Source organism: Lactuca sativa, chromosome 5, assembly GCF_002870075.4.
Source record: "Lactuca sativa cultivar Salinas chromosome 5, Lsat_Salinas_v11, whole genome shotgun sequence".
NCBI classification, from domain to species: domain Eukaryota; kingdom Viridiplantae; phylum Streptophyta; class Magnoliopsida; order Asterales; family Asteraceae; genus Lactuca; species Lactuca sativa.
In genome coordinates this window covers 199,438,423-199,447,153 of record NC_056627.2, presented here as the reverse complement: position 1 = coordinate 199,447,153, position 8,731 = coordinate 199,438,423, and the positions used below count along the sequence as shown (strand labels likewise).

Here is an 8,731-nt window from a genome sequence, read left to right as displayed (position 1 = left end):
AGTTTAGACTTTAGAGTGTAGGTAAACGATTTACCTTTTAATGTTTTAATAGCCAAATTACATAAATAACTATTACATTTTGAATAACTTTTCATATTAAATATCATAATTTTATTTATTTTAACTAAATTATATAAAGTTTAGATATTTTAAATTTATCCTTTTAACATGTTTATAACAAGTATTTCAATCAATTTTATTATGTGATACTTTAAAAAACTAAAAGAATATGACATGTCAAGTATTGAGTATATTACAAAAAATTGTATTTTAGAAATCGTATAACCATTATATTTTTATATAATTTGAGAGTTTTACTTTACTGTCTGAACAAGTTCACTAATTAAGTTCACTAATTAGCATATTTTGTTATTTAGTCAAGGACAATCTAATCGATTCAAAAAACAAGATTTACTATAATTTATATTGTGTTCATATATGTCTTTTTTTTCATTACCTTACTTTGATATTTTAAATAAAACAATGATATTATCAAGTATGATGATGATTTTTTTCACTAACATTTGAGTTAATGAATATTGTAGATGGTTTAAAACCATTTTAGATATAAAATGAAAATAAAAATGATATATGAACAAAACATCAATATTATATAAATATAACTGTTTGCAAATTTATGATTAATGATTGCATTTTTATAGATTTTATGTTATATTTATGTATTCATGTATATTTCTTACAATACCTTAATTTTTAACTTGTGATATAACAATTGTATTTCCAATATTGATTGTGTTTGTTTTTTTAGTATATTCAATTTTATATTTCATTATACAATATCATAGTTTTTTTTATTAATCTACACATAAAGAGCATCGCACGTGACACGTATCGTATCTATCACTGCTATCACATTAACAATCATTTTTATAGACAAAAAAACATATGCGTTGATGGCTATTGTTTCTTTTAAATCGCAATGTCTTTTTAAATAAAATGAATAACGAGTTTGATAATTATGTTAGACTTACTCATGAAATATGATAATATACAAAATGATACTTAGTTATTCTTAACATACTGCACTCGTCGTTTTTCAGTTTTTTTTTATGTTATGTTATCTAATAAAGTGGTTTTAACTGATACAGTTTTAAAAACATCCCAAACAAAATTATATAGTGTTACTTGAATACGTTAATACATTATATACCTGTATATTAATTAAAAATAGCAAAAGGGGATGTAGCTCAGATGGTAGAGCGCTCGCTTAGCATGCGAGAGGTACGGGGATCGATACCCCGCATCTCCATTTTGTTTTTTTTCTTTTCTTTCAAGTTGTAACCCTGGAGTTCTGGAAAGTTACACATCAAGTCCTTAAACAATTCTTCATTATTCTTTTACCCGCCCAGAACTTCATAAACATGCCGTCTCAACTCTCAAAATACGTATTCAAAAAAAGAAATCGTATAGCAGTTATGACAACTTAGTTTAACTTTAATAAAATGACAACATTAATAAATAATCATAAACCAACGAGATAAAATAACGAGGAAAAAAGACCTTAAATGAAAATAACTAATTTAATATAATTATGAGAATAAAACTATATAGTTTATTTACCTATGTTTTGTCTTACTATAAAGGTAAAAGAAGTCCATCTCTCCTTAATTTATTTTTGTTGTAAACTAGTTTTTGCAGAAAACTGTAGTAGATAACTCGATATATATATATATATATATATATATATATATATATATATATATATATATATATATATATATATATATATATATATATATATATATATATATATATTCAGGTCCATTAATTAGTTGTAAAATTTCAGAATAAGGTTCCAATTTGGTTTGAGTTTAGAGAGCAAGAGACTTACAGAGCAACAAAGGCAGAAGTCAAAATTGTTAAAATCAACAAAAGGTTAATCGTTGAGATATACTTCTAGTTTAGTAAATTCAGCTTTAAATAGCAGTTAATAAAGTCGCTTTGGCCGAGTGGTTAAGGCGTGTGCCTGCTAAGTACATGGGGTTTCCCCGCGAGAGTTCGAATCTCTCAGGCGACGTTTTAATATTTACTTTTATCTTCTTTTTTAATAATGAATTAAGATTAAGAGTAAATTATAATTAAGATTAAGAGTAAATTATGGACCCTATGGTTAGGGGTTATTTGCATGTTTTATATTTACTTTTATCTTCTTTTTTAATAATGAATTAAGATTAAGAGTAAATTATGGACCCTATGGTTAGGGGTTATTTGCATGTTTTATCCATAGATTTTTTTTTTAATCTTTATGTTTTTGTTATGCCCTTGATCTTTTATGAGACTTAAAAAGACTATTTTATCTTCAAAATTTTCATTTTTAATTTATTATTTATAATTTACTAATATTAACATAGGCAACAAGTATTTTAATTTTGATTTTATGAAATTGGAGAATTCATCTCTTCCCTTCCTCGAGCACCATCTGGCAAATACCACTGGCCACCATCTCACGTCAAAATTTTCGGCCAACAAGAAATACCTTATCCCCACCAAGAAAAAAAAATACTCAAAGTATTTGCTAGTAACATTGATACCAAATCTAGAAGGGGAAAAAAAGCAAAATAATAAAATTTACAGAAATCCTAGAAATACATTCAAATCCATACATCAAATATATTCAAACCCATAAATAAAATACATTCAAATCCAATAGGTGATCGTTTGATTTCTGGGTCAAAAACAAATCAAAACAACAAAATTCATACAATTTATTTCAAGGTCAAGTCCACAAATAAAAAAACATAAAATATATACATTGAGACCATTATATATTTGCAGAAATAATATACATTAAAAAACAGAAGAGATGGAAGACGAGATGGCTCCTATGAATCTCATCCCCCATAGATCTAAGAAAGGTTGCTACATGGTTTCAAAACTTGAATCCCAAAAAGTCACCGGAGTCCTTGAATCCATATTTTTTTATTGTTGCTAATCTTGTATTCGAAACCAAAATCTAGATCTGAACTTCAATGACGATGAGTTGCAGGTGGCTGAAGGTGCAGTGGTGACGGGTGGAGGAGGGTCATCGAGGAAAGGGAAGGGCAAAGGAAAGGGATAAGGGTTCTTGTTGGTGGGTTCCCTTTCGTTTCTTGCTGTAACACCAAAAAATTACAAGCCAAATTTGAACTTTTAAAAAAACATTTCAAACCATTTAAATCATTACAACTTTGTTTTCAAAATGTAAAACATCAGAGTTTTCCCAGAAACATAAAGAAACATGAGGATATGTACGATGATGCCTTCGCCTTGCCACGATCCCCTGATGTACCTGAAACAATAAACTGAAATTATAAGCCCGAAAGCTTAGTGAGTTCCCCCAAAATACCGATACACTGCACATAAAACAAATACCAATAACAACATGTACTAGGTCTACAGTTTTACAGACTAGATTACCCTTTAGGCCCACAATGTGAGTCTGGATTGCCTTACGGGCCCACAACTCACATCTGACTTGCCATCGAGCTCATAATACGAGTCTACTTTCAGCTCGTATCTGGAATACTCCCGGGTTTGTTGGTTACCACACGGAGCAGTATCACCTCAACCCATCTCACATAATATGTCGATATATAACAAATAAGTACACATACAGATAAACAGATAATATCACAGGTAGTCCTACAGAACTACCCTCTAGCCTATCAAACTAGCATGCATAACTAACTTATACTCAACATAATACCAACTACTAGGATATCATATCCAATGGGCCGGCTGTAACGCCCGGGTTTCGGGGCTAAGCGTTTTTAACAATGTAATAGTCTAGTTCAACTATTGTAACTCTTTTTGAAGTAATAAAGATGAAATATTTGAGTATTAGGTGAATTATGTGTATTTATGCGCTTATTATTTAATTATAAATGTATAATTAATAAAGAATAAAAATAAGCGTCAAAATTAAAGTGTGAGATAAGCCTGAAGCATTCCGGGGATATAAAGAACACCGAAATCCGAGTTATAACGAAGAAGTTATGACCCGTCGAAGTTTCGTGACAGAATCGGCACGATACCAGGAAGCGTAAATAGTAAATTTACGATAGCGAGAGATTTAGCCTTAGCGCTCTAAACGAAAGTCGTAAAATAGGTTAAATTAAGAACATCGATAAAAAGAACGCCCAAATCTGACTTCGTATGAAGAAGTTATGATTTTTCAAAGTTTGGGATTAGCAGTGTACAACCCGAAATTCGAATATTAGAACGACCGGTTTTTAGCCGACACGACATGAATGGGAATCGAAGATCTCGTTAAGAGTAGCGTAACGAGAAAAAGATGGGCGAAAACGGACGTCGGATGAAGAAGTTACGAGAATTTAACGGACCAATCCTGTCCTGGCCTGTTAATAATATAACTTTTAAAATAGAGTCAAAATTAGCCGACGAAGTCTAAAGAAAAGTTGTAGATTATGTTCCCACCTTCGCGTGGATATAAAGAATGTCGAAAACGGAGCTCGTATGCGAAAGTTATGATTTTTAGAAGTCGAGAATGCAATTTGCGAAATCTGTTGCTCGATCGATGACGTGGCTCAATCCTGACCGTCGCTTGCTGATCACGGCTCGCTTCGGATGAAGGACACGTCGCCTCGCATTACGCCCAGCGTCCAAAGTCTGTACACCCCGCGTACCCTCGCTCTGATCTGCTCCGAGTGTAAGACAGCTGGAGGCTCGTTGGCAACCTTATCCGATAACTACGCCCCGCGTAGGTCCGAGGTACGCCCAGCGTCCTCGCAGGCTATAAAAGGGGGCCGAAGGCAGCCTCATTTTTCACTCCAAATTCCACTCTCTCTCTAAGAACTTTCTCTCTCTAGCCCCTTTTGAGTCCCCTAAACCCTAGATAAACCCCCTAGCTCCCGAAGGAAGCCCCAAGGCTCCCGGAGTCCCGAGAAAAAGTGTCTTTTGGTTTCGAAATGCTGCTCCAAATAAAGCCCGATTTTCTTTAAAATCCGCTGTAAGTGAGCTACGCTTACGCAATTTTTAATATAGCTTTCAAATAATTATAGGAATGTTATTAGGTCCTTGAAATAATTATTTGGGCTATTATTATGAGTTATATTGAGTGTTATTTAACACTTATATGATAATAATAATAGTCAAACTATTAATTTGTCGCGGTTATCGTTAGTGTAACATCCCGAGTTCAGGAGTACAAGTTTAGGGTTCAAAGTGAAAATGTGAATGGGCAACTCGGCGAGTCCATGGGTAGACTCAGCGAGTAGGGTCGCGATTCTGGTCGCATGTTAAGTGGACAACACGGCGAGTCGGCGGCTGGACTCGGCGAGTTGGTGCTGTGTGGAGAAAACCCTAATTTCGGAGGATGAGCCCTTTATAAAGGACATTATACCCTCTCCCCAGCCTCTTTACCCTCTCTTGAAGTCCAGAAAGCCTTAATGCGCGTTTGTGAGTGTTTTGAGAACATTTGAACCTTGGAGAAGAGATTTTGGAAGAGATCTTGGAGAGTTAGAGGCTTGGAGTAAGGGGCTTTGCAAGGATTTGGATTTCTCTTCTGTTGGAGCTTTCTTTTGAGGTATTATTTCGTTGCTTGGGCTGATATTCATAAGATTCATCATTTTGAAGTATTTGGAAAGAATAGCTTGTGATATTTTGAGTTTGGAGGTTAGATCTGAGGTTGCTACCTCAGATCTGGAATGGAGAAGGTCTAGAGTGCATTAAAGTCCCTGTTCTTGAGTGGTTGGTGAAGCCATCTTGTCCCAAACCCTAACCCTAGAGTGTTATTTGCTTAGATCTCTTTGGATTCACGTAAAGTTTGCCACTTTACATGATGGATGGGTTGTAGAAGGGTAGATCTATGGTTTGGATCATCTGCATGGCCTGGAAAGCTTTTGTATGGATTAAGATCTAGGGGTACTCGACGAGTCACAAGGGTGTACTCGGCGAGTTGCTTGAAGATGGGCAGGAACTCGACGAGTTGGAAGAACAACTCAGCGAGTTGGTTGAAGATAGCCTTGGACTCGGCAAGTCTGTTCTTGGACTCGGCGAGTCTGGTCATAAGGTCCTAACCTTCTTCTGGTTGAGCCATGAATCGGTGAGTCAAGGGAGGACTCGGTGAGTTGGGTGCGAGGGGACTCAGAGTTGTGGGACTCGGCGAGTCTCGGGGTGACTCGGTGAGTTGAGTCGCGGATTGGGGAAGTTCTGAGCATGGGGACTCGACGAGTCATCAGGTTGACTCGACGAGTAGAGTCAGTCAGGAGGTTGACTTTGACTTTGACTTTGACCAAGGGTTGACCAGTTGACTTCCAGGGGCATTTTGGTAATTGTTGGCATTTGTTTTGAGTTCAGTATTGGTGTTGGCTAGTAGTGGAGATCTTGTCAATGGTCGGAGCAGCTCGGTCCTATCTTTTCAGTCGGCAGTTGCGAGGTGAGTTATCCTCACTATATCGACAGGGTCTACGGCACCAAGGTCGGCCCTATATCGGATTGTGATCCGGGTATCGTTGTTATGTTATTGCTTTGCTATGTTTGCATCCTGGTAGTTAGGCTGGTATATGATAGTGACCGGTTAGGTCGGTATCCTGGTTAGGATGATGTTATGCTATCCGATCTGCTAGATCGGTTTGATTGGATGTGAATTGTTATATGATTGAATGTTTATGTGCACATGGTTGTTGGACTGGGGTTGGGTTGAGGCGGGTCCTGCTTTGTGCTGTAGGCCAACATACCCAGGGCGGACCGGTTATCCCGAAGACCCAGCGAGCGGTCCGGATAAGCTGTAGGCCCTAAGAGGGCGGACCAGACGTGCCGAGGCTCGGAGAGTGGACCAGGCCGACTGAAGGCCCAGTGCGGGTGGACCAGTCATACTGTAGACTCAGAGAGTGGACCAGGTGGATTGAAGGCCCAGTACGGGCGGACCAATCACACTGTAGACTCGATGTATATGGCTAGACTCGGAGGGTGGACTAGGTGGACTGAAGGCCAGTGCGGCGGACCAATCACACAGTAGACCCGAAGTGCATGGTTGTTCTGTGTTCTGTTATGATATGGCATGTTGTGCGTGTATGGTATATGTGGTTGGTATTTTGGGGATATCTCACTAAGCTTTCGGGCTTATAGTTATGGTTTAATGTTTTTCAGGTTCTTCAGGAGACCGTGGCAAGGCAAAGGCGTGATCGTACCGCTCCTCATGATTATGTTTTATGATGTGGTTATGGGAAGACTCTGATAATAATTGTATTGAAAACCTTTTTGTAATAACTTTATGAAACCTGGTTGTTTTTGAAAAGTTTAAATTGTTTGAAATTTTTAGAGTGTTACAAGTTGGTATCAGAGCTAAATCACTCAAAAAGTGAATTGGAGGAACATTCGTGTGAATCCAGTCTCAAATCAAGGAGAGTTTTCAAAATAGAATTTAAAATGGTTTTCAAAATGAGTAAAAGAGGACGCGGGGGTACGATCAGCCGGAGCCAGTAAGTAACCCCAAAATACCATACATGATATTTGTTTTTGAGCTATGATAGAACAGCATGTTAGTACTAGGCTAGGGATCTTTAGGATTTCATGATAATGTTGTCTGATTCATGATGCCTTCTAGCCTAGGGTTTCTTCCGTGGGAGATTTCCAGTGTTCCTCTAGGAGTGAGGGTTGAGTGCTTGTTATGTATGTTTTTCACTAGGGTGTTGTGGGATACTTGATATAAATATGGGTAGGTGTGGAAGGTAGTATGGGCCCGTACTACTGAAAGCACAGGACCCATATGCGTATCAAAGAAGCCACAACCTCTAGGGTTGGGTTGGGGGTTGGTTCCCGGGTTAATGGGAAGTATCTGATATCTTGCGGTGTTTTTCAGTATAGTGGTTACGAGGCATGCTGGGAGTGGATCCAGATCGGGATCGGGAGCAGCAGAGGGTGGGTTAGTACCACCCGAGGTTATTGGTCAGATGAGCATAGGCGAGTTGGATGCTAGGTTTCGTGAGATCCTGCATGATGAGGTTGTTGCGTTGTTCCGAGTCGAGTTGCCGAAACTGTTTGGGTCGATCAAGACCGCCATGGTTGAGTATTTTGATGAGCGCTATGCGGCTCTCACAGAGACGGCTACCGCGGCGGCTACAGCGGCTGTAGCAGCAGAAGGGGGAGGAGCCGGTAGAGGTTTTCAGTATCGGGACTTCGATAATACAAAGCCCCTACCTTCGATGGAGTTCAGGACTCGATTGTTGCTATGAGATGGTTGTTGGACGTGGAGGGGTGTTTCTTCATGTGTTCATGCCCTGCTGATCAGAGGGTGAGGTGTGCTCTGAACCTGTTGAGGCTCGGGGCGAAGGATTGGTGGAGATTGACCACGGGGTCATATTCGGATGCGCAGAGGGCTGCAGTTTCTTGGGATCAGTTCCGGGAGATGTTTAGCACTCGTTATGTTCCGCGGGTTGAGAGGGAGAGATTGGCTCAGGAGTTCCTGGAGCTGAAGCAAGATTCGGAGTCGGTGACGGAGATCACCAGGACGTTCACTGAGAGGGCGATGTTTTGCCCTGAGTTTGCTTCGGAGCAGGCTCACATGGCTTGATATCTGAGTATGCTCAAGAGGGATATCAGACAGTTTGTGTCTACGCAGAGGTGCGATACCTTGTTAGAGCTGCAGGAGGCCGCCAGGCGGCGTGAATTGGAGATTGAGTTGCAGTTGAGAGAGCAGAGGCAGGCCCCGGCACAGTCGCAGCCGGCGCCGAAACGGTTCAAGACCGTTGATTCTAGATTGGGAGATCAG

The 8,731-nt window shown here is 38.8% G+C and overlaps 2 non-coding genes across 2 annotated transcripts; both read left to right on the top strand.

Moving 5' to 3' along the window:
- Positions 1-1,197: 1,197 nt before the first annotated feature.
- On the top strand, positions 1,198-1,270 carry TRNAA-AGC (transfer RNA alanine (anticodon AGC)). Its single transcript has one exon. It is a non-coding gene; the product is annotated as a tRNA-Ala (tRNA).
- Positions 1,271-1,956: 686 nt separating this feature from the next.
- On the top strand, positions 1,957-2,038 carry TRNAS-GCU (transfer RNA serine (anticodon GCU)). The gene has a single exon. It is a non-coding gene; the product is annotated as a tRNA-Ser (tRNA).
- Positions 2,039-8,731: the final 6,693 nt, after the last annotated feature.